We start from the raw sequence: 24853 nt of genomic DNA, 5'->3' as shown, positions 1-24853 counted from the left end.
AGCTGTGTTACACTCAGCTCCTTTACCAGAGGTGCAGCAGCAGAGACAGGATGTGCTTCAGCAGCAGTTGCCTGTAGGGCCTTTGAAGTTCTTAACCCTGTGGAGCAGGGCCTGAAACAACTCATCCTTCTCTAGTTCTTGGGGTATTCGGGTTGGATTTGGGCAGAACAAATCCATTTTCATCAGTAAGAGAATTTTAGTGAGGGTAAGAACTGTAAACTCTCCTATTACACAGGGAAGTACCATCCAATGTGGGAGCACAGAGTAAGTGATATAAAGATGATGTTACTGGGTTGATTTGTTTTGCTTGTGCAGTGTAGACTCCTTAGGAATGGCATACACACCAAGATTGTTTCTTGTTGGGAAGGTAACTATTAAAACCAGATGAAAAGTGTCCCTGCTGTCCCTTTTCTCTAAAATAAATTTCAGTTTTTCCTCTTAAGTTGAAGAAAGAAAAAGCATTTTGTTGAATTTTTCTAGAGAAAAATGAAAAATAAAATTGTATTGAAACAGCATGCTACTTTTTGTTTGAATATGTTATAATTCATCAGCTAAATAATTTAGGTAAGAAAAAAACCAACCTTAAACTTCAGCTCTAGAAAAGATCCTTGTAGCCAGAATATAGTTTAACAAAGAAAAGTGATCTAAAAGTGGAAACATGAATTCTTTGTTTCCATACACTGTATATGTCAATGTAAACTAATAGATTTATTGCTTTTCTACTTGGAGAAGGAAGGAAGGAACTGTTTAACTGGAGAAAGTTCAAACACTGGAGTGATAAAACCCTGTTACTGTGTACCTAAGTAGTGTGTGCATTTGTAAGGTTGTTCTGTTGCTTCACCACGGAGGTAATTTCTGTAGCCCTTACTTGGTGTGCATATGTGTGTGTTTTAAAAAGAATAGAAAGGATTTAACAACCTTTGTAGCTGTGTTGTGCATATCATATCCTATAGGAAGGGATTTCAGGTAAGTATTTGAGAAATAGATAGTTCCAGGCATAACTACTCAGGACATGCAAATGTGGTTGTGCAAATTAAATGGGCAGAAATGCCCAAGGTCAGGCCCTGGGAATCCTCTGCACATCAGCTGTGCTAAGAGCTGGCAATGGGACTGAAACAGAACATGTGACAAACATATGGAAAATATATTCCTTTGCTTTGTATTTTTAAAAAATGGATCGTACTCAACGTGCTGCTGCCTTTGAGGGCTGTAAGATAAAACGTTGCAAGGTTCATTGACTTTGAGATGAGAATCCTGGGCACAGCCCAGATGGAAGCCTGATACAAAAGGCTGCTCTTGTCTTTGAACGTTATTGGCCCAAAGAACTGAAATTCCTTTTAGGTTTCCCCCCACCCACTTTAATGCAGTATGAGTGCAAACAGTTTCCACTTGTTTTTGTTCCTGGGCCAACCTGCAGTTTAAGCACTGAGGAAAATGTGTTTTAGGACAAGACTGGCTTACAAGTCATCTTGAATTCAATGGCATGGACACCAAAGGTTTTTGGGAGGTGCAAAAAGCCCACCTTAAACTGCTCCAGGGTTGCTCCAGTGTGGCTGTTCTGGTGCTTGCAGAGAAGATGGTTTAAGGAGGTTGTGCCCTCCATGACCTCATTCTCATGCCATGTTGATGTTTCTCTGTCCTCACCCTGGTTTGGCTGACACAGTCACTTGTAGATCTGATCCTTGGGTCAGATCTTTGAGGTGATCAGGACTAAGACCTGCATTTCTTTTTTTTTTTTTTTTTCATTTTATAAAATTTATTTATAAATTTATTTATACATGGCATCATTTCACAGAGATGCCTTAGGGATACTTGCTCTAACAACTGTGGCTGGAAGGCCAGGTGAGTGTGGACAGGGTTGGTGCCAGTGCCAGAATCAACCCTCAAAAGATACCTTCAGGATTTTGTGACCCTTCTCCCTTTGCACTGTTTTGGAGGCACAGATCTGCTGTGACCTGGTTACCAGGCTGGTGTTTGACACAGTGTGTGTGTTCCTGGGTGATGATGAGGTGTGAGGGGGCCATGGCAGGGACACTCTGCCCTCTGGCACCCACAATAAATGTCACTGTCCCAGAGAACGTGGTACCTCTGGCACTGCAGCCCAGGTGACACAAGGGCACCCCCAGGAACAGCCTCCTGCAGCTCCTCTCTGCCCCTCCTTTGGGAAGTTCCCACTTCCTCCTCTGGAGTTCTGGGCAGGGCTAATTCAGGCAGGAAAATCCTTCCTTAAGGCTTGTTTTCATATTGGTTTCCTCCCTGAAGTGCACATTGAGGGGGTTCCACAGCTCATCCAGGGCATCACACAGCTTGCAGGGACGTGGGACCTCCCTTTTTGGGGTCCAGGTTGAGCCACACATGGGTAGGAATGGCTCGAGCTGCTAAACTGGTCTCAGCTGGTGTGGTGGTGAGCACAGAAGGTGAAAAGATGCCTTAAATGTAGCTTTTCCTTTCCTCCTTGCAATCTTGTGCCAAATAGGGAATGGAGAAATTGGCTCCAAAACCTTTATTTTTTCCTGCTCATTTTCTCTTAGTTATTGTTTTTCTTTTCAAGTAGACTTCCAGGCTGACTGCAGTTTTCCCGTGGGAGTAGCTGCCGAGCTCTGCCTGCGTTTTTATCTCCATAGTTGACAATAATAAAAATTCCAAACAACTTCCCCCGCATTCCCTGCTCTGCTGTTGTCGTGTTTTCTGCTGGTTGACAAAGTCACCTCTGCGGCCTTAATATCTGAGTACATTTGTTTTGCAAAGTGCTGGGAGCTGCATGGCTTGTTGATGTTTTCCAAAGCTTTCACAAAAGCTGTTGAAACCCTGCGTGTTGCACAGTGAGGAATTTAGGAATTTTCCACTCCCACTCCCCAACTGTTTTTTGGGTTAGTGTTTGTGTTTCTCTGGAGCACCCTGCAAACACCTCCTGTCAGGAGGGGATGGCAGAGGGGCTCTGATGTCAGGAGGGCAGCCTGTCTTTCCATGGAATGTTACTTGTCCACTGAGATCCTATAAGAAATTCCTGGGAAGACTTTCCTTCATGTGCACAGCCCTTCCAGTGGAAGTGATGTCCCAAAACACTTAAAAGGGTTTCTTCTGTGGAGTTAAAACCTTCTCTTTTCCCATTCCTCCCTTGCCTATTTCCTCCTTCCACCTCCAGGCATTCCAAAGTAAGGACTTGCCTGGTCACTGATTTGTTTTATCTATTTGAAGATGAAGATGCTTTTGCTCTTTCAAGAGCAAAAAAAAAGTAGTTTGAGAGATGCTGATTTTGGGAACAACTGAGGCAGCAGGACCAGGCTTAACTTCAGCCTGCAGCTGATGTGTGGCTGGACCAGGAGCAAAGTCTCCTCTGGCCAGAGGAAGGAAGGAACACTCTGCTCTGACTGTTTATTGTCAGCAGTGTTGCCTGGACACTACAGTAGCAAATGGCCTCTGAACTGGAAGGGAAATGATGACAAATCACTTTCTGCTTTAGGACACCATCATGTTTTAATGTGGGCTTTGCTTATTCAACTGCTTTTTCATGGATAATGGTCTCCTTATGCCATAGGGTTTTGTGTAGATTGTCTTGATCATCTGTTCTTACAACGTGGTATGAGATGGTTTCCATGCTGGAGGAGGAAAGACAAGCCACACTTTGCATCTTGAGAATCCCCAGGAGCCAAATAGCAAAGCTCCCTCCAAGCATTACCTCCTGTGCTCCAGAGCCCTGAATTTGAAAGATTGCATCTTGCAGAACTTCCAGACCATGAACCTTGGCAAGCATGAGCTTCTACACATTCCCAAAATGACAGGAAAAATAAAATTGGCTAAATTAACCACTGAACCTGCTTCCCCTTTCCTACACCTTCAAGTTATAGCAGTAAACATCATTAAGACCATTCACTTTTTAGTCAAATATGAAGTGTGACTAAAAGATACTTTACACCACAAAAAATATTCTGATAAATGAAGTTCCAGGCTGGATGCATATTATGTAGCAGTTTGGAAAATCACTGCCCCTCATTTCAACCCTGTGCTGTACAAATCAAATTGCAAATGAAGCCTGCTTCTGTTGGATGGTGCCAGCCATCTGATAAGGAGATCTTGGCTGACTCCTCATGTGTCTTAAGGGGATATAAGAAATGAATATTTGTAATTTTTATTACTCTTTGAAAATACCATTTTTTTATGCCTTACAAAAACTGCTTGATCAATTTTCATCTCAAATCAATTATCACAGGGCCTTTTCTCTTTCTGCAGACTGTTAAGCTTTTGTCTCTCAGAGTTTATCTTAATAATCACAAAAAATCCAATGACCCATAACAGGATTCACATTATTCCTTTTTATGTTTTACTCTATGTACAATTTGGAAATGTCTGGATCTGAATGGAGCTGTGACTGAGGGTAATTTAGGATGGTTGAGGTGTGCAGAATAGGAGCAGAAAGCTGGTGGTACCTCTTCAGTTCCAGCCAGGTCAGCATTTTCCCTCACATCCGGACCCTGAGCTGCAGTTTCATTTTAAGTTTCCCTTGATGGCTGTTCTGCTTGGACTTCTGTTGTAAAAGCAAATAACTACATAGAAATTTGTTATTTTAAACTTGGCCTGGGCCCTTACCAGGCTGCTGGTGAACCACTGGTGCTGCTGGGGAGAAGGGGAAGGTGGGTGATGCACACACTGAGGAAAGGAAGGTGAAACTGGGGGGATTAGCCCTCCAATGTTCTTGCTCTTCATACTTTAAGCTCAAGAAATTTGTCTAAATTGGAAGTCAACACCATTCATCCTGCAGTGGTTTCTGTGCAGTGATATGGAATGTGAATTAGCACAACGGTGAAACAGAAACGTAGTTTTTATCGTTATTTGTTAAATTTTTACTTGGTTTGTATTAGGAAAAAGGTTATTTAGTAAAACTACCTCATTTATTTAAATATTATTATTTTAGAATCAAATATATAAATTCTCTAAACTGATAGTTACATTAATTATTAAATGTATATATCAGTTCTATAAATGAATAGCTACTCTAATTATTAAATGCTTGCTTAGTGTTAAAGTTTTCTCCAAGTGTGTGCCTGCCATATGCTAATGGCAAGCTGGTTAATATTATTTATTCCAACCTACATGGTTTCTAGCTATATGAATCTGTAGAAAGAATTTTTTTTGTGTGAATAGTGATGTGTTTTCAGAGCAAGTAATTTTTCAGTTTCTCCTCATCTGTTGGGAACTGGTTTCAAGGGCTGTGTTTGCTTGTTGTGGTTGTAATCCCAATCCTGAGCTTGTTACTCTGACTCCAGAATCCTGGCTTAGGTAAAAGTTTAGGGATGAAACCTTCAGTGAAGCAGAGCTTGGTTCTTCAGGAGTTTCCCAGCACGTTTTCCAGCACAAGGGATCAAGTGGGAAGGGTGAGCAGCAAGCAGAGAACTGAACAGCACAGGGTATCTCCCCAATGATTATCACTGTTATCAAAGTGGAATTTATCCAATTAGCCAGTGCCATTAAACAGCTTCCATGGACTCTTTTCTCCTGCCACATTTCAATGTGTTTATATCTTGAAGGAGTGAAGGATGTATTGTCTGACATGACAGCTTGCTTTGTGTGCAGCTCCCTCTTCATTTCAACTCAGTGACTGACAAAAGACAGGAGTGGGTCTTTTTGATGTAGCACAGGGAATTATTTCCTGATTTGACATCCTAATTGATTGGGGGTTTCTTATTATATTAAGGAGTTTTCATCCTGAATTGCTCAGCAAAACAGCATTGGTTCCCTGCAATAGGAGGATAAAAAGGAGGATGTATTTAAGCATCCTTTTCTGTGCTGTGACTACTCCATATGGCTAACAATCTTTTCCCCCCTCTCCTCTTGTTACCTTCAGCCCTGTGCTTCTCTTCTCTGAAGTGGCTTTTTTTTCAAAGCATTTTTGAGTAGTACTGGTTGAAAAATAGAGTGTATTCATGTAAAAAGTTGACAACCTGCATGTTTTCACTACAAAATTAAAGCCATGTTTTGGATTTTCCTCTCTTTTCAATGATAAATGGATGGTAAAGGAAGAGAGGGGAAGGACACTGGAGAAACTCTTTGGTACAAAGGAAAGATCCTTTACAAAGAGAAATTCACACCACTCAGCTGAGGGAAATCTGGGTTGGTGGCATTGCTGTAGGTTTAAACTCTTTTCTACATGATCTGGGCAATCCAGAACATTGACTTTTCCTAAAAAATATGGGAATTCCCGGGAGCCTTCAATCAGACCAGAAGGCATTGGGTTGGTGGGATGTGAGGTGCTCCTCTGGTGAGCTTTCCATGCCTGGTTTTGGCATTGACACCCACCCTGGTGCCACCCCTGCTGTGCCAGGCTGGTGTGCCAACCAGCGTGGCCAAAGCCATGGGCCACTTGCCTCAGTGCTCCCTCCTGCCCAGCCAGAGGAAATATGTGTGAAATTATGGCCTTACCCTTGAAATAAAGATTGTGGAATCATAGACTAGTTTGGTTTGGAAGGGATCTTAAAGATCATCTCCTGCCAACCCCCCTGCCATGGGCAGGGACACCTTCCACCACCCCAGGTTGCTCCAAGCCCCGTCCAACCTGGCCTTGGACACTTCCAGGGATGAGGCAGCCACAGCTTCTCTGGGCAACCTGTGCCAGGGCCTCCCCCCCTCACAGGGAAGGATTTCTTTCTAATATCCCATCTAAATTGAGACTATCAGTTTAAAGCCATTCCCCCTTGTCATGTTACTCCAGGCCCTTTTCCAGAGGGCCTCTCCAGCTCTCCTGCAGACCTTTTGGGTACTGGAAGGGGCTCTCAGCTCTCCCTGGAGCCTTCTCTTCTCCAGGTGAACCCCCCCAGCTCTCCCAGCCTGGCTCCAGAGCAGAGGGGCTCCAGCCCTTGGAGAATCTCCAGGGCCTCCTCTGGACCACACCAGGGTGCAGCCAATGGATTTGACTGTTGGGCAGAAATAGGAATGTCAAGAGCACTAGGACTGGTGAGATGCAGGCAGGGGGGAAGCACAGGCTCAGCACAGCATCTTAAAAAAAATAAACAAATGAAGTGAATTGATTGTTTTTATGGAGATTTTCCTTTAGGGAGAAAGTTGCTCTGACTTTTGGAAGGAGCTGGATTTTCCATCATATTCGTGTGCTTCAAGAAATGGAAAATACAGTGATGATGATGCTGATTGTTTTTAAAATGAAACTGTCTGTAGTTATCTCTAGAGATAATAATCCCCTGCTGGTTTAGTGCTTCCTTGATTTGGTTTGTGTAAATCTGGAGAATGAGGCATCTTGAGGCTGCCTCCCCCCCCAGAGCAGGGGCTCAGCTCAGCCACCTTTCCAAAGGGATTTTCTAAACTGATTCTGCAAAGTTTTGCTGGGATGCTTTAGCTCTCAGATGTTCTTAATCCTGGACCCAAAGCTTCAATACAGCAATCTTTTCTCCCACTGATTTCATGTTTTTATTGCAAGCTACTTGATTTTGACCCTCTGATTTGCACAGACCTGGTGGCATGTCTGTGTGCTGGCAGGTTTGAGCATCTTTGGGGACAGAACAGATGCTGCCTGGCCCCCAGGTACTCCAGTACTGCTCTGCAAAGTCAGTGGAGTGGAGGGATGGTGCCTATTTTATACCTTTTTTTCATTTGTCTGAATGCAAGTGGCCACATGTGAAGGATAAGATTCAGGATTTGCAGGTTTATGTTGGGTTTGTGCATAGGAACACACAGGTAAAGCAACTTTTTGTGACTGATTTGACAATTATTCCTTCTTAGGGGCAGTTTGGTCTTGCATATACCTTTTAATTTTTTTATCCTAATATCTGAAAGTGCTTTTCAACCACTTAGATTAATTATTTACATTTTAACATTATAGAAAATAGGAAAGAAAGTAGAGAGAGGTTAAACATACACGTCTCTGTTGCTTATAATGACACCTAGATCTACACCAAGTTTGCCTGATTCCCACTCTCCACAGTTACTTTGGGACAGTTGTTTGACCTGAGCTCTGTCTGTATTTATTTCAGCCATGTCTCATGGTTACCCCAGCTTGTGGTTTTTTTGAAATCACTATCAGCTGAATGTGCTGTTAAAAAAATAATGTCTGAGGCTGCCTTTCAAAAGAGATTTTGCTGTGATCCCCACGAATTCATGTAAAAAAAGTCCTCATGTGCTTGTTCATGGATAGAACCCAAATTTCTGATGCTGGTGGTGTGAGACACGAGTGTGACGGGCACCAGCTCAGCCAGCTGAGTGCTGTCACCCCTGTCAGAGGCTGGGCCACCAGAGGTGACACTTTGCAGCTGCCACCAGCTGATGGAGTTGGTCCCTCAGCTGAAGTGAGGGGTGTCAGCAGAGCTGTGCTCACACTGCATTCTGAGTTCTACTGAGGCAATGGGGGTGTGAAAATGATAAGGATGTGTAGAACAGATCAGAGGACCTCTGGAATGGCATTTGTGGAGCCCAGTTAGGCCTCTTTTCTCCAGATTATGTCAGTATAACACAGCTGATTTTGGAGCCTAAATATGACAGTGCTTCATCAGAATATCATGTTAAAAAGGGTGTAAAGTGTAATCTGGGGGACAATCATGAGGAAACCCCCTGGGAGTGAGACATGGGATCTTCCAGCTATGAAAAGCCACCAAGGGGTTAATCATGCCCCACTGCATATGAAATGACAACAAGCTCTTGGCAGCTTTCCCCATTCTTTATATAACACTTCCAAGCCTGAAGCTTGTATCCTCCTAGTAATGCTTTTAATTTGTGCTCTGCTGGGGAGAGGCCAAGATTTAATCGAAATCATTAGAATGTCTTTGCTTGAAGTAGCTGAGGGCTTGTAGTGAGCTGGAGGAGGTTCCTGCAGAGTAATTAAAAGGAATCCACGAGGTCGTCACTGGTGCCTGAGCTACTCCAGACACGGGTTCAGGGGGGAAAGGTTGAGTTTAATGACAACTCCTCTTAACTTACGTGGGATGCTTGCACAGCCACAGAGTTTTAATAATTAAACTTTGTCTTCCCTTCCCACACACCTGCCCAAGGGTTGTTTTTGCTTTGTCTCAGTACAGCCAAGAGGGGCTCCAAGCAGAGCCCAGGAGCCCCATTTCTCAGAGATTGGGGGCTGAGGGGGCTCTGCCACCTGGATCCACATTTCAATTGTCTGGTTTATCTTTTATCTCTAAAATGAGATGAATTTCAATGTTCCTGTAAGAGTGCACTGTGAGAGTGTGGAGTGTGAACAACTGTGGGTATTTATTTACAGTCTCAGCTGAGATCTGGTCTTGAATTTGGATTCTATTTACATGGGACTATCAGAACACAGGTGTTGTTGCTCTCACTGTATATTGGTGCCTCTGTATGGATTTCAGTCCTGAAAGCCAATGCCATGCTCTTGGTGTGTGCACAGGAAAATCAGCTGCTGAGGTAATTCTGAGGCACAATACATATGCTAATTGCTTAGTGTAAATTAGAACATGCACTTTTTCTTTGTTAGTTATATATTAAACAAAAAGGTACTCAAAGGAAAGCTGAAAAAAATGAATTTTCTCTCTCTTGCACTGTACAGTCCCAGTGTTGTACAGGCAGTGATGGAGTGAACTGGCAAGTGAGGAATTTGTGTGAGAAACTGTCTTTTTTGAATGACTTCTTATTCCTACATTTGAATACAGCCTCTTACAGTAGAGCAGGTACAAATAATGAACTAATAGTGAATGTTAAAGATTTAGGGAATTGTCTGTGAACTTTTGACCCTGGGAATATAAGGAGGTTTGCTTTTCAGGAGAATTAGTCTAGCTGGGCTAATGGGTGCCAATAAGGGCTGTAAGCAGTGTGTCAGGGACCAAATCTTTTAATTAACCGCTGAGTGAAAAGTAGTTTGGGAAATGCAATAAGTCAGATTCAGGTCAGATCAAGCAGAATAATATGTGGGCAATGAAGAAATTAACATACTAGGAAATGCAAGCTGAAAATCTCCAAACTTTCCTTATTAGACTGATAGAAAATGGGATTTACTTTGATTGCTTCAAGAAAACATTGCACCTACTTTTACTGACTTGTTCTAGCAAGGTTTAGACTCTCCTGGCCAATGTCATGGGCAGATGAAAAAGATTAAACTGGATTAAACTGGAGACATACCATGGTCCAGCTTTGAAATGCCTGTGACTTGTGGCACAGGCTGGCTCAGTACTGGCCTGTGTTCAGTGGTTCTGCTCAGGGTGAGGATGCCCACAGTGTCACACCAAGGATTACATTGCTGCTCTGCTCCTACCTCGTCTTTCTTGACAAATAATATTGTCTCTGAGCTTCTTTGAATTCTCATTTTTTCTGAATCTACTGTCTGTTGCTTTGACAGTGGCACTTTAACTTCGCAGGGAGCAGTTTGTCTTTTTGTCCTGTGCTTGTGTCATCCCTGTCACAGCTGTGTCAAGAAATCACAGAACCATTTAGGCTGGAAAAGACCTTTAAATCGAGTCCAATGGTTAAACCAGCACTGCCAAGCCCAGCACTAACCCATGGCCCCAAGTTCCACATCCACACGTCTCTTAAATCCCCCCAGGATGGGGACTCAAGGTGAGCACCACTAATTATTAACTCAACATGGATAATTGCATTCAGCAGTGGCCTGTAGATGTAAGGATCTCAATTTTAATTATACCTTATTAACAAAATGAGTAGGATCAGAACTACATCTAGAGAGTTCAGAAGGTAAACCAGTGCCTGTCAACGTATCATTACAGAGTAAGGGTTGAATTATTAGTTTAGTTCATATCTAATAGGATTTTAATCCTATTCTGATTGTTCTCTGTGCACATCAAAAAGTATTATTTTATAGAAGGACTATGACTTAAATTGTGGTCTAGAGGGCTTTGAAATTAATGGAAAAACTCCAACTAAGCTTAAAGGGCTTCGAATCAATCTGTTTTCAGTCTTTTGCATCAATACTAAAATTTAAATACGCTTTGGAAACCGTGGTTGTGGGTCCCTGATTTCTTAAGTATCATTATCAACAATGACAATGTGGCATCTGATCTGCCAAATGACTTCTTTAAACCTCCACTAATGTCTCAGTCATCACTAACTACTTAAGTAATTTATTTAATTGGAAACTGCACTAACTTCAGTGTTACTGCACTGCAGAGTTGTGAGGGATTCCATAAGATCAGAAACAACTTCCCAAGCCCCATTGCATTTCCTCCTTGCTTTCTGACTGGCTTGATAGTTGCAAAGTTTAGACAGAAAAATATTTTCTTTCTTCATAATTGTTGCAAGGTGCACCTCTTGCCAAAAATCAAAGGCCTAAATTGAATTCACTGACTTTTAATCCGTCCTGCTGTCAGCTACAATGCATGTTTAATTGTTCTGTCTGTATGTTGTTGGGCTGGAACAGTTTCAAACAATCTACCAATCATGAGCAGGAAAAAAATCATTAGAAAATCAATTTCTGCTTAATTGCAGATCTTTCTTCCAAATGGGAATGAAGCAAGATTTATAACCTCAGCCCCACTGACTGCACAGGGATGGCACTTGAGCCTGTCAGGTTTTCATCTGGTAGCTGTGGCAGGGACAGCTTTGGCTTTTTCCACCTGCTGTGGGTGAGCACAGGGAGGGCCCTGGGGAGCAAAAGGCTGTGGCACAAGCCAGGTGGAGCACAAGAGGCAGTGTTTACAAACCAAGGGAGAAAGCAAAGCAGTAGGAGGGAATTTCAAATGCATTTTTTATTTACGCATTTCTTCTGAATGCTCTGAGTGGACACCACAGTGTCTGCCTTGTGGAGACCCCCCTTTGGCATCTGACTGTCGATGCCAACACTGGGAAAATCCTGGATCCCAGAGCTCTTTGGGTAGTTCACTCTCTGCTCCCAGAACAAGGGATCTCAGAGGTGAACTCCTGTCACTCAACAGGAGAGCTTTGCCATTGACATCAGTAGGGTCACAATTTCAATCCATCTGAAAACCTGTGCTGACCCCCTTCCAGGTTCCTCCTGCTTTGCTGAGGAAATGTAGCTCCACTCCCCTTTAAGTTCAAAATAAGTAGAAGAGAGTCACAGTGTAAATATCAAGCAATAGCTAAAAGTGAATTTACCAAAGTTCAATAAACATAAAAATGATGAATTTAGATGTCATGTAATTAACTCAGAATTACATGAGCAATAACCAAGTAATTACACCTTTAATAATGCATTAAACTTGTCAGGAATACTTAGTCATTCAACTAGAATTTAACAAGATAGCCTATAGCAAGTTACAGTAATTAGATATCACTACTGAAAACATTGACAGTTCCTAACTGATACCTTTTATTATAAAGTTAAATGCCAAACATTTCTTTGGAGTGGATTAAGGAATAATATTGCCAGTGTTTGACCATACTGCCTACCCCTATAAATTGTATGCAGGTATAAAAAAGCAGCAACAAACAAGACCCTAAGAAAAAAAATATATCTCAGCTACACCTATCAATCCTTTACCCAAATGTGGTTCAGGTTCTCACTCCTGTGATTTAAATTCCAGCCTAAGAGAGTCTGTGCCCTGGCAGGACCCTGAGCAGCAAAGGGAGGGGGAAGAGAACACTTTGTCAGGCAGGTGAGGAGAAGGCCAGTGGCATCCCTGGGGTGCAGGTTCAGAGGGACTGAGGCCCAGAGCAGCCTTTGCAGGAGGACAGCAGCAAACCCAGCCACGCTCAGGAGTTTGTCAGTTAGATATTAGGGCAGGACTTGGGCTTGCTAACAACTAAATCACATTGTTTAGGCTACAGGAGAGGGGTTTTGGAGAAAGAGGTGGAACAGAATTGAAAGTATGTGTTTACTTGCTGCTTCTGAATGTGGGAGATATTTCTGCTGGGTTTATGTTCTTCAGTCTATGCACTTGGCAAATAATTCTTTTTCTTTTCTTTTATAGTAACCATGCCAAAGAGTAAAGTTTGTTCCAGAGCAAACTGAAAGAATAATGTAAAAAGAAAAAAATTCTATTGGTCAAGTCTAATTGTAGTTTTTCTGCAACAAGTATGTTTTGTTTAATTATACTTTTTAAAAACTTTTGAACCCTTTTCTTATTTACAACAATAATCCCCACATTTTGCCTGGATTCACAAATATTTCTGGTTTTATAAAGTTCATCTCTTTAGCTAATTCCTTGAGAGAGAAAGTATGCAATCCTAACCTGGACATGGACTGGAATCTCTGCTGCTTAGGGGAACCATCTGTACTTTATACCAAACTAAACAGAGATTAATGGTGTCTCTGTGAAACAGGAGAGATCAGCTGGAATGATCACATACATCTTTTGTAATTTCTTTGTTCATCTGTATAATTACAAGTCTTATCAGGCTGCATGCTGAGCTATGGCTGATTGTCAATAAGGCTTCTCTTGATTGCATCTTATATAAATATTCCATGTCAGTCTTGTAGGATGCAATTCCAGGGTCCAAACGACTATACCTTAGTCCATGGATACAAGGTCCTGGCCTTTTTTGTTACACTGATAATCAAATTAACTCCTAAAAGGCTTCCAGCTACCAAGCCCCCAGTTCCTCTGCCCTCCTAATGCTGCTGCTCTGCTCTGGAGCAGGGTGGCTCTGCTCACTCCTTCTCTCCACATACATAAGATTATTCATGAAATGAAACCACTGCATTTATGTTTACAGGATTCTCAGCCAGTTGCATGGCAACTGGAATTGTCTTTACTTTTATGCATATTAAAATAATTCAATAGATGCCCTTTCAATAATTAATTGGTAATGAATGTAGAGGCTGTAGAATGCTTTCTCTGATGTGTTTAGGCTTTATCCAGTGGTTAAACTGGATAAACAAGCCTTGTTCTTCCATGTTAGGACTTTCCAGGAGATGCCATGCACTGTTCTCAAAAATAACAGGCAGTAAACCAAACCCAGAGGAGCTGAGTGACCTGAGCAGTGTCAAGGCCATCCAAATGTGTTTGTCAACAGGACAGAAACACTCTATGCTGTGAGTAGGCTGCAGCAATTCTCAATCCATTTCCAACATTTCCTGTGCTCCCAACACCCACCCAGTGCCCTGCATCTCCTTGCACTCCCAGCTGGCTCCTCCAGTGTGCAGCTTCCTCCTCAAAATGCCCAAGCTCAGAACAGCAATGCCATGCCTCCTGGATGTGTTTCTCTCTGTATTGTCCTTGTGTTATGTATCTAAAATAGCTGATGTGTTGAACCTTTTAGATATGCTGGTTGTGTTCTGCTTTATGAGACAAGGAATTGAGTGTTCCCCAAAAGGCTTCCCACGTTTGTTCCCAGAAACAGAAGTACAGGAATTTGTTGAAAGTCTGAGCCATGATATGTGTGGAGGCCCATTTCACTAAGCAGTTGATGAGTTTATTACTGAATAAATTGCTGGGGAAAAACTCAGATCCTGTCTTGAAATCCAAAGCTTGCACAGCATATTGAGGACTCCAGCATTGATCCTGAGGGTGGGCAGCTCCAGTGGGTGCTTTCCTGGGCTCTTCATCACTGTGAGCAGCCTGGAGCACAGAGGAGGCACCTCTGTTGTCCCAGGCTGGCAACTGATGAAGTGACAATGGGCTGTGATAACTCTCCAGCCAGTGCTGGATTATAGACAGTCACTGCAGCCTATTAACACTTCTAACAATGTGGGTGGCTTTGCTTCCCTGAATGTGAAAGGCATTAAATAGGGACTGAAAAGCTGAAGCCCATATGAAGTCAGGAGTGTTCCTGGGACAGCAAAAGTAGAGGCTTTCAGTTGATTTTTTTTTGAGCCAGTTTGAGACTGGGGGCCATGTGTGTCAAGAGTTTTTTACATGAAAGCCCAGCATGTTGTGTGTGGGGTTTATGTGAGGGCAGAGCCTCTGGGCTGCCTCACGAGTGACCTGCTCATCTCCCCTGATGTGGACAGGAGAAGGGGTACACTGAATTATCACCTAGGTATTTTTATACTAACTTTAAAATTTCCTGGAGAACATGGAGTTTAGCAGGTCTTGATCCTGCAATGGATCTGGACCTGGTTTACCTTTCCACTGAATTTCCTAACTTTAGACTGCACTTCAGGGTCCTGGACTTAGAGTCCAGTTGCTGAAGAGAGGCTGATCTGGTCTCTTTGCTGCCAGTGAAAGGAGGAATAGGTTCCCCAGAATAAGTTGTTTTGGGCTAGTGAACTGCTGATTCCTGAGTTAGTGAGCTCAGGGAGTTCAAAGCCCCATGAGCAGCAGAGCTGCAAAGGCAGGGTTGGAGTTGTGCAGCTGGAAGGGGGGAAAATGGCAGAACAGTAAAATTGCTGCCCTTTTAGTGATGGTGGAGTGTCAGGTTCTGTTGGCTGAGCGTGGCCATGCACAGACCTCTCTCCCACACCAGCAGGCAGTCTGTTCTCAGTTTTTTTCCTGCAGTAGTAATGCTGTTAAAAAGTCATATTTAAGTGATACTTTCTTAAATGTATATTTTAAACTAATGTACTGTTTACTCAGAAATCATCATAAGTACTGTCAGTGGGGCTGTGGTAGCAGATGAGGAAGGCTTTGGTGGTTGTACTGGGGCATATCCCATTCCCTCACTCTGCTGCTTTTTCCCAGGCATTTGCTGTGGTGTGCTGGCCCTGTGGATTTTGGTGATACATCTGTGTGACTGGGAAGGACAGTAAACATATTTGACTTGAAAATAACCCTACAAAAAGGGTTTGGTTTTAGTCCATATTAATTTGTTGCAGGCAGTAAAAGGATCAACATGAAGATGGGAATGATCCAAAGGAATGAAGAAATAATGGGGGAAAGATTGTCTTAATTAAGACACTCTCCCACTTCTATCATGTCATGAAAATGGTGGATAGAAAAGTTTCTTTAGAGCTATAAAAGTTAGTCCACAATTTCTGTCATATATTAACTGTATTCTGGCTGCTGCATGAATTACCCTTTAATGGCATGCACTCTATAATAACCTACATAGACAGATACACCTTAACTATTATCTTTCCCAAATGGTGCAGGAGCACTGGACCGTGCATTACACCCCCACTGGAAGCAATCAGGCAGTAGATGTTTAGTCTGGAAAGGTCCAGAGAATATATTTCTCCTACCACCTACTTGCCACAAAATGTTTTCCAATGACTTATTTAAGACCTAATGAAAAAGACCAAAAGGCTATAATCCAGTAGAGGAAGAGAGCAGGAGAAATCAAAGTCATCAGCAGTGTCCCAAGGGCTGAGAAATGCAGGGAACTTGCTGAAGTACCCAGGAAATCCTCGAATGCTGGTGGTGCAGGCAAAACATCTGGAGTGATTGCTGTTAACAGGGCTTGGAGGAAAGCTCTTCCCTTCTTAATCCACTGTCCTGTGCTGGGCTAATGCAGTGCCCAGTGGCTCCAGTGTCACTGCAGGTCCTGCTGTTCTCCTTAGGGGTATCTTCAGGGGATCAGGGAAAGCAGGAAAACTGAATTGTTTTCTCCCCCTTTTAATATCGAATGTCTTTTTGATCCTTTCAGCAAACTAGTGGAAGCCCTGAAAGATGGGATTAACCCAATATAAAGATGAGGTGGGCATGCTGGGAAAAGATTTGAAGTAACATATTTATTAAGTCCTTAATGAAAGTATTAATCTTTTGTGACAGGATGAGGGAAGTGAAGTGAAGATGACCTAGCTGTTTTACAGCTGTGTAAGTACACAGTCTGCACATATATCCCTGCTTTGGACAGCAATGGAATTCTTCAGTGTCCACCAAAATCTAAATTTCAGTCTTTGTCTTATTACAGCCCTGACTCAGCAGATCCCTTCAGCATCGTTTTGCTTTCAATTCCATGATGCACAAGCTGGCTTAAATACTTTGGACTCCCCAGTTTGATTCCAAGTGAGATAGAAAATGGCAAAATTTAGAACATGGAGCCTACAGGTGCACTAATCCCCTGGCGTCCTGGGTGCCAAGATGTGTTTCCAATCTGGCCCATGTGCCAAAGATCCTCTTCCCCTTTTATAGTTCATTTAATCAGGAGTGGTTTTGACAAAAACCAGAAAAATCTCCTGGAATCACCTCCCATGCTCACAAGTGATTGTCCAATGGTTTGTGCAGTGTTCCCATGCAGAGGTTATATAAAAATGTTCTGTTGCCATGTGAACTGGAGGTTTGTTTGGATGTAGCATCAATACCCAGGAGGGGAGAAAGGGCTGGGGGGAGGGAAGAGAGGAGAAGACACTGGCACAGTGCCAACCTCTGGAGTTTTTTGTGATGATAAATGGTTCACAAGGAGTCAGCATGACCTGCCAAGCAAACCCAAATGCTCTCAAAGAGCCCTGGGCTTCAGATCCTGCTGACAGACAAGTCCTCCTTATCAGCCTCTCTGCTCAAACTCAGCAGAGTGTGCACAGCAAGGGAGGGCACAGAGGGCTGCCCTGGCAGATGATGTCCACCCACTTTGACTGCTGTAGCAGCTTTGCATTTGCTCCCAGCTGGACACCCAGATCACAGCAGATCCCCTCTGCTCTTGCCTGGGGTGGAGCAAAGGCCTTGCTGGTTTCTAAAGGGAGGAATTCCCGTTCAAAAATGTTGGCTGGGCTAGAAGGGACCTTGTTTCTGTTTGACCTGCATCAGAGCTAGAGCTTCCCTGCATTTGGGTTGGATTTTGTTTTGTCCTGCTTTTTGGGTTTTTTTTTTTTTTTTTTTTTTTTTGTATTTGACTCCAGTGAAAGGTTTGGGATGTGTAGCTTTGAAAATGGATTTCATATTTATTCCTGATATTTTTTTTCTTGTTATCCATGCTCTCCTAGAAATTTTCAGTCTCGTTCTGATGGGCAGGTTAAGGCATGAGTTCAGTGGTGTTTTGGGGAATGTTTGTGCACCCCTTGGAACTCCTGACTGATTTTATGGAAATCTGTAACTTCAGCCCCCATGGTACCCCAAGCTGACAGAAACCATAATGCACTCAAATTACTCTTGCAGGAAACAACTACAAGGACAATCAAAGGTATAATTAATGTGAAATAAGTATTCCCTGGCAGAACAGGCTTAAGGGATTGAGGAAGCTGAAGAGAACTGGGTTTCTCCCATTACTCTAAGGGGGAATTTTGAAGCAATGGAAAATCTTCAGGAGAGTAATCAAATGTAGGAAGACACGTTAGAAAGATCCTGCAGTTAACCAAAGGGGAACTATTCAAATCCTCTAAACCTAAAAAGAATGAAACAAGATAGATTGAGAAATTAAAAATGTAAACCAGAGAGAAAAGATAAAGGGACTGAATAATGAGTCTTCCACTGTTTCGGGGAGTCCAATCACCTCTCCCTTATCCACTCTGCTGTTCATACAAAGTGCAGGTGACAGGGGACATAAGAAGGACATTATGAAATATAAGTAGTCACAGGACACTTGAAAATACAAAGTATTTTAATAGTAGTAACTGTGAGCAGAGTGGATTAAATAGGTGCTTTGGTGAATAGATGATGAGTCAGATGATCTGCAAACCCCAAGCTGTGGAGAGAGAGCCTGGTGGCAGCAGCAGGAGGACAGGGTGAGCTGGCAGGAGATGGCTCTGGGGGGAGCAGAGGAAACCCTTGGAACAAGCTGTGCCACATGTCCCTGAGCCAGCCTGGAGGGAGCTGGAGCACATGGAACGTGCAGTGCAGGGCTGGAGGAGATGCTGGGGTGGCTGCAGGAGTGGTGGAGCTACACGGGCTCTGTGCCTGAGAGGAAGGGCTCAACGAGCCAGGGGCTGATCAGCACCAGGCTGGGGAGGCTCTTCTCTCTCTGGGCTGGGATTAGCTCTGTCAGAGTCAGGGAAGGCTTTTCTGTGCTGTTCCTTGCTGTAAGTTTTTGAAGGGCTTTGAGGGCTTGGCCATGAGCTTGTGTGATCAAGCTGAATTCTCTGTGCTTCCCACAAAGCACATGGAGTTAATGGAATAAATGTTAATGGAGTTAATGGAATAATACCTTATGATAAGCACAACACGGACACAAGAGTTAACACTTGCAGTCCATACCTGGCTTTTCCCTTCATTGACTTTGTCATGTATTTATCGTTCTGTGCATGTGTAAAACGAGGAGAGGTCGCAGCAGGTACCACCTTTCTGTACAACTGGAGAGAAATGGGAAAGGAGAGTCTAGGGACAGGTTGATACAAGTGGGTGAGGCTTCCAGGGATGAGGAGGTTGCTTGTCTAACCAATTCCTTCCTCTCTACTTAGTTACTGTTGCCATCAATGTGAAGACTCAACAGCTGCAATACATATTTGATTTTGTGAGTGGGACTTAAGTAGACAGAAAATCAAATTGGAGCCAAGAACTAGCCTGAAGGCAGGCACATCCTAATGCAAAAACTTTTTTAAAAGGGATTTGAGCATTCCCTGTGGCACAGCTCCCCTGTCCCGCTGCTGCTGATGCAGCATGGACTGGTTTCCCCCAATTTCCAGAAGACCAAAGAAATTAAATACTCTTCTGTCAAAACCAAACTGCCTCTGGGCAGCAGATGAGGAGGGTTTGTGAGCTCTCTGTCTTGTATTGGTTTTACTTTTTTTTTTCCCTTTCCATCCTGTATTTGCTCTTTAAGAAATTGTCATTGGGGAGGGAGGGGGGAAGGCAAACAAAAGTTGACTTTTGTGAAGCGGCTGAGACTTGGCAGTTGTGTGGAGGTCACGGTGCTCAGTCAGTGTCAGCCTCCATTCCCCAGAGTTGTACCCTGTAATGTATTTATTTATCATTACAGACGGCCAAAATTTTCCCCCGCTCTCAGTTTGTTGTGTCCAAGGCCGCGGGTTCCGACAGGGATCAGCAGCACTCCCGCGGTGATGGAGCAGCTCGTCAAAAGCTGAATTAGATGTTAAATCTTTCTGAAGTGGGGAGGAGGTGGAAGGAGGGGAATCACATTGTGCTAAGAATTTATCATGTGTTGTTTCCTGTGAGATAATGTACAGGGGAAGATTTGTTACGGTGCAAGTTTCAAACTGCTGTTTCAGGGCTACAGTGTCTGCCAAGCTTATGATGTATTTGATCTTTTCTGAAAGTCCTTCTCCTTTTCTACCTTTTGTTAAGCTGTCTGTCTTCCAGGTAGGTAAATAGTTAAAATGCTCCACCTGCTGAAATATGTAAATGTAAGCACCTAAATTTGCATGGATAAGAGGAATAAGAAGAAATCTGCTAGATGAGTGTGAGACCCAGTGAGGCTCCAGCTCCCAGACAGAAGGTTGGATGCTCAAGTTGTCCCTTAGCTTTGTGGTTGGATATGTTAGACAAGTTGTGAAGGTGTGCCTTTCTGCAGAAACTCCTGAATTTTGGGATAGACCTTGAAGAAAACAAGGCCTTGCTTTGCAAAGGTGCTGCACGTGCCCAGCATTACAGAAAGCCCAAAGAAGCAACAGTCTGATGGTGCTTCTCAAAGCATTTGTTGAACCATTTTGCATCAGTCAGCATCTCTTCCAGTGCAGGTCCCTCTCTCTACCTTGTAAAATGGTGGAAATACTGTGTTCTTTTGCTCTTTCATCACACTCCTTTTATCCTCAGACAGAAGTAGAGATGAGTCTCATTTATGCTTCCTGATATAACTGTGGTTGTTATCTGCAGTCACTGAAAGGGCAGCTCAGGTACCTTATTAATGGACTGTAAAATACACCCCTTTTAATCTAAATGGAGAAGGGGTAAGTGTCAGATTTTTCTCTCTGAATAAATATGTTGGCATAAGAATCTTTGGGGTAAAAGTTTTTCTCCAATTCCTCAATAAAATGTCAAGTGCAATGATAGATGAACTGGCAGTCCTGAAGTTTACTCAATATTGTTTTGTTCTCAGTATCTAGGTCAAGATATTTCTGCTTTGCTTGGATCAGACAAAGTTTCCACAGATCTTAAATAACACTGTTAATATTATAAGTGCTTTGGTTATCAGGCAGGAAGGAAGCTTATTGATCAGCAGGGTAAGCACTGTGTGCATGTGAGCCACCTTTTCCTGCCTGGCTGTAATGAATCTGAAATCCAGAGGCAGGCATGTCCCCTGTGCTGAGGGTGGGAAGAGAGCTGGTAACACACCTTCCTCCCTGCCTCAGCTGCTTCAATGGTCTCTATCAGAGGCACCTGCACAACCTTTACATAATTTTTCCACAAAACAATCCTGGAAGTTTGTGCTTCTGTGTCCTTTGCACAGGAGACAGTGAGGTGCAGGGAGAAGTCAAAAATTCACCTGCTGTTGAATGAATTTGGCCCTGACTTTGGACTTGACCCCAATCTATGTACTGCCAAGGTGCTGGTTTGTCCTTTGGGCTGGGTGAACTTGTCAGATGTGGGTTCCCACCTGAGTGTCCTTAGAGGAAAAAGCCATGGCTGTTTCGAGCCCCTGAGCTCAGGAAACATGAGCAGATATCAAATGTGTCATAAGTCAACAATGACTTTGGCACTGCAACCCCTCACTTCATCCAGGGTTTGGGACCTCAATCAGCTGCTCAGGTGGTTTGATTTGGGTAAAAGTGACTTAGAGGTTAAATCCAGGAAAAAAATGTTCTGACTTTTCTAGGCTGTCCTAAAAAGAGCTTTTGTCCATCATTCTTTTTGGAGGTTTGTGATGTTGCCAAAGAAATCCAAGGTAACCTGTCTTTGCTGTATGTACATTGTGACATTGTCTCTCTTAAGAACAGCTCCTGGTTTTCACATTGTTATTTACAGAAAACAGCTCCCAGGGCAATAGCAGGAGCCCTGAGTGATCATCCTTCGTGGGATGAAAGATAAAATCATGTTGTTTCCTCTGCCCATTCACTGAGTGAGAGTTGAACCCTTTCTGTGAAATAGGGAGGCTTTGACAAGAGGAGAGGAGAAGAGCAGGTAGCCAGGGAATTAGAGCATCGTTCTGGGATGTGGGAAATGCTTATTTGAACCTCTCTGATTGGGAAGTGGAGCTTCTGCAGGAGTGCAGGACCTTCTGAGCAATCCAGTGAAGCAGCAATGGCATTTATGTGACATGGCTTGGCCTGAGAGGAGGCCCTGGGGTGGGCTCTGGGAGGAACATGCCCCTCCTGGGAGTGCTTGGCACTCACCTGCAGCTCCTGCAAGGGACTGAGGGACAGGAAAGCCTGTTTTGTGGGGTCCCAGCAGATCAAGTGGTGACATGCCCAGACACTGAGCTGCACAGGGAGCACTGCTGCTGGAATAAGGATGCAGAAAGAGTTGGGAATTAGGCACATCCCCTGCTCAGTGAAGGTGGGCACAGGGCAAGTTGTGCAGAGTGGCTGAGCTGCTCCAGCAGTTCACTCTGACCAAAAGAGTTCATCCTTTGCTGAGAGTCAGGATGGACAGAAGGGACAGCTCTTCCTTCAGCCTGTCTCCTACTGGCACTTGTTGCACAAGAGAAATCTCAGCTCAGTGTTTTAAGAGGAACCCTTTCCTAAAGTTGCCAGCTTCTGGTGAAAAAACATGAAACTAGTGGGGTTTGTTTGCATAGAAGGTTTTGAAAGTGTCACCTACAGCCTGTCAGAGAGTGACAACCTCTTGGAATCTTTTTTATTGGCACTTCCTTTCTGCAGCATTCGAAGAGAGCAAAGAGCTGATCCTCTGTGACTTTCATGTTTACTTTGGAAAGGATGTCTCTCCAAGAGAACTGGGATTGTCTCTGGAGAGACCAAGCTGTCATTGACAGACTTGTGCATTCTGACTGTAGGAGGAGAAAGGCCAATTTTATGAAGCTGTGTCTCCCCACATGTGCTGCTCCCAGCCTGAGGGCAGGCTGACAGGGAGCAGGGTGCTGGGGGACAGGGAGTGGTGCTCTTGGCTGGTGCCAGCAGCAGAAAGACAGAACCTGGTCTTCAGGGACCATCTCCCTTGTGGTAGAAAATCCTAATGGATTTGTTTTAATTTAGGCCTGGAAGTCAATAGGTTGGCTTTCTCTTCCCTCTTTTGTTTTTGGGATCATAAATTTACTATTTTTTGACCATGAAAGGAGGAACTGGTTGAATGAGAAACTCCTTCATAATGTGCAAGAGTGGCAGAAGGCCCTGGGCAGGCTGGGGACAGGGCAGGGTTGGAGGAACACGGGCAGGGTGGGACTCTGGGAGGGTGTCCATGTGCACGGGGGGCTTCTCCCCATCAGCAGCTAACGCAGGGGCTCCAGGGCTGGGCTGTGTCTGTGGGCTTGTGGGGGAGGCTCAAAGAGATTCTTGGCATAAAATCTTGGGTCTTGGATCCTCTTTGCTTAATGGATTGCTCTGTCTCCCCAGTGACACCACTGCAGCTGCAAGCCACAGAGGCACTTTGGCTGAAGTCCTCGTGGTTTAAAGGAGAGAACAGTGGATAGATCTCCACAGCAGGAGCAGGACTGAATGATCCCTGTCCACTCCAACCTGGGTGAGTCCCAGTTCTGCTCACCTGAGGGACACATCTCCCCATGTCCCAAGCTCTGGAGAAGAGAGAATTAGTATGTGCAAAGTTTTCAGTTCATAGAGAAAGATTTGAGGTCTCTGCCCAGGAGGCTTTTTTGTACCTTCTTTGGCTTTTGGAAGTTACAAAGTTTATTTTTGTCTGAGTTGGCCTGTTTCTTTAATATATGGCAAAGGTGGCTAGAATCCTGCATAGACACTTTTTAATATTTCGTATAAACCTAAACAAATACATTAAATAAAGGTCCTTTCACCTCCAGCTTGATGGTTCAAATCCAATCGTGCTTGGGAACAGAACTGTTCAAGCAGTAAAAATAAAACATCTCCTGATTTATGAATAGGAGTGTCAAGCTTTGACTTGTTCTGATTACTGGCATCACATTATTTGTGAATGTTCAGACAACTGCCAGAAATTCATGGAACACGTTTGTGAATCCCCAAAGTTTCATAAACTTCAGCCTGAGCAGTTATTTGCTTTCTGGTGAAGAAGTGGGCTGGGGCTGAAGCAGTCTGACAAGACCAGCTCACTAATGCTCAGGTCCCACAGTAACAATAATGAGTGCAAAGGCTCTTGTTTCTCTTGCACAGCAGAAGGTGGCAATTCTGCCCCAGTTCACACCAGACAATTGCCATTTGCTCTCGGGAGCTGTTGCTGCTGGTTTGAGGAAGCCAAGGAAGAAGGGATCCAGCTTGACTTTCAAATCTTGCATTGTTTGCTGGGCCAGCTGTTGGAAAAAAATCTGTTATTTGCTTCAAGGCTGAATTGTTCTACTGGAGAAACCATGGCCAAGTGACACCAGGTTGTGGAGAACAGGAGGAGGGGGAAGTGGGGCTGTGGTTCAGAGTCCTGCACAAGGCAGGACACAGAGCTGTTCCCACACAAGTGGATCAGTCACTCTGTGTGTTTGTACCAGTGTCCAAGTGCCCTGAAAAGCACAGGGATTTGGCAAATCCATGTGGATTCCACACCAGGAGTAGAGGTGCCACATCTAGAACCTAAAGTCAAAGCATTTCTGTGCTGAGATGACTCTCTCCCTGCCAGACTCTGCCATTCCAGTGGAAGGTGTCCCTGCCCACAGCAGGGGGATTGGAATTAGATGATCTTTAAGGTCGAACCCAAACCATTCTATGATTCACTTATTTTTTAGGCATCCAAAAGCAATTGGTGAATCCCAGGCTATGGGAATCTCACTCAAAGCAATGTCAGTGGCTTACAGTGTGTCAGAGCTACTCTGGGACTAATTGCACATGATGTTTTGAGCATTTTTTTAATGTTCTTTTCCTTTTTCTATGAGTCTTTATATTTTCTCACTGCTTTTTCTCCATCTGCAGACAGTAAAATTTAGAAAAGGTTATTATAGCTGCTTTGTCACAATATATAACACCTGCATGGAGAAGTGGCAGGGTAGGAATAACATGGCATGGTTTGCTTCTGCTCTCACTTTGCAGATGTGCAACTTTAAAATGTTACTTGTAATTTCTGTTGGTGTTACAAATAATAGATCAGGTCCACAATTTATTTGCTGAAGGTTCCAACAGATGTGGTGTAATTAACAGACTGTAATCATTAGGTTTTGGAGAGAGGGTGACACATCAATTTTT

General features: G+C 43.6%; 1 long non-coding RNA gene across 1 annotated transcript in view; it reads left to right on the top strand.

Moving 5' to 3' along the window:
• The window catches only part of LOC115307537, a 106068-nt gene extending 82956 nt beyond the window's left edge, over nt 1-23112 (top strand). The window contains exon 3 of the long non-coding RNA XR_003915853.1: nt 23093-23112. This is a non-coding gene — a long non-coding RNA (uncharacterized LOC115307537). The remainder of the gene's footprint in view (nt 1-23092) is intronic.
• Nucleotides 23113-24853: the final 1741 nt, after the last annotated feature.

This window comes from Manacus vitellinus, unplaced genomic scaffold (assembly GCF_001715985.3).
Source record: "Manacus vitellinus isolate BGI_N305 unplaced genomic scaffold, ASM171598v3 scaffold_26_pilon, whole genome shotgun sequence".
NCBI lineage: Eukaryota > Metazoa > Chordata > Aves > Passeriformes > Pipridae > Manacus > Manacus vitellinus.
This window is presented reverse-complemented; position numbering and strand designations above follow the sequence as displayed.